This window comes from Pseudophryne corroboree, chromosome 9 (genome assembly GCF_028390025.1).
Source record: "Pseudophryne corroboree isolate aPseCor3 chromosome 9, aPseCor3.hap2, whole genome shotgun sequence".
Taxonomy (NCBI): Eukaryota; Metazoa; Chordata; class Amphibia; order Anura; family Myobatrachidae; genus Pseudophryne; species Pseudophryne corroboree.
Genome location: NC_086452.1, coordinates 140,444,560 through 140,445,868, shown reverse-complemented (window position 1 = coordinate 140,445,868; position 1,309 = coordinate 140,444,560).

Genomic DNA, 1,309 nt, shown 5'->3' with positions numbered 1-1,309 from the left:
GACGAGGTATGAGCACACATAGGGGTAAATTTACTAAGGTAGGAGTTTTTAGAATTGGTGATGTTGCCCATAGCAACCAATCAGATTCTATATATTATCTTCTAGAAGCAGCTAGATAAATGTTAAGTAGAATGTAATTGGTTGCTATGGGCAAAATCACCAGTTCTAAAAACTCCCACCTTAGTAAATTTACCCCATAGTTTAGTTCAACATGTGAAGTATAAACACAATAGCAACACTTCTGTTATTAGCATACAAGGTGTTGAACATGTGGAGAGGACTGCAAGAGGGGGAGACAGATTCAATCCTCTATGTAAACGCAAAGCGTTTTGGATCTTCTCCCTGGGAACATTATTTCCAAATGGATTGAACGATTCCATTGAAATGAACAACATTTGAATACCTGTATTTACAAAAAAAAAAATTTTTGTCTGGTTTATATATACAGTTATGAAAGTATACTACTTTATGGTGCATGATTATGTATGTAGGATAGACTATATATTACTTATTCCTAGAGATGAGCGGGTTCGGTTCCTCGGAATCCGAACCCCCCCAAACTTCAGCCTTTTTACACGGGTCCGAGGCAAACTCGGATCTTCCCGCCTTGCTCGGCTGACCCGAGCGCGCCCGAACGTCATCATCCCGCTGTCGGATTCTCGCAAGGCTCGTATTCTATCGCGAGACTCGGATTCTATATAAGGAGCCGCGCGTCGCCGCCATTTTCACATGTGCATTGAGATTGATAGGGAGAGGACGTGGCTGGCGTCCTCTCCGTTAGAATAGATAGAGACACTTGAGTTGATTACTTAGTAATTTTGGGGAGCATTAGGAGTACTCCGAGTGCAGAGTTTTGCTGATAGTTAGTTACTAGTGACTGACCACTTTATTATTTAATATAATCCGTTCTCTGCCTGAAAAAAAACGATACACAGTCACATACCATATCTGTGCTCAGCCTCAGTGTGCTGCATGATAATATCATCTATGTATATCTGACTGTGCTGAGTGCTCACTGCTCACACAGCTGAATTGTGGGGGAGACTGGGGTGCAGTTATAGCAGGAGTACAGTGCACACTTTTGCTGCCAGTGTGACTGACCAGTGACCACCAGTATATTGTCTGCCTGAAAAAGTTAAACACTCCTGTGGTGTTTTTTTTTTTTTATTCTATAAACGCATTCTGCTGACAGTGTCCAGCAGGTCCGTCATTCATTATATTATATAAATATTTACCTGCAGTAGTGTTATATTTTTTTTGTTCATCTCTATCATCTTTATCATCTCTATATTAGCAGACGCAGTACGGT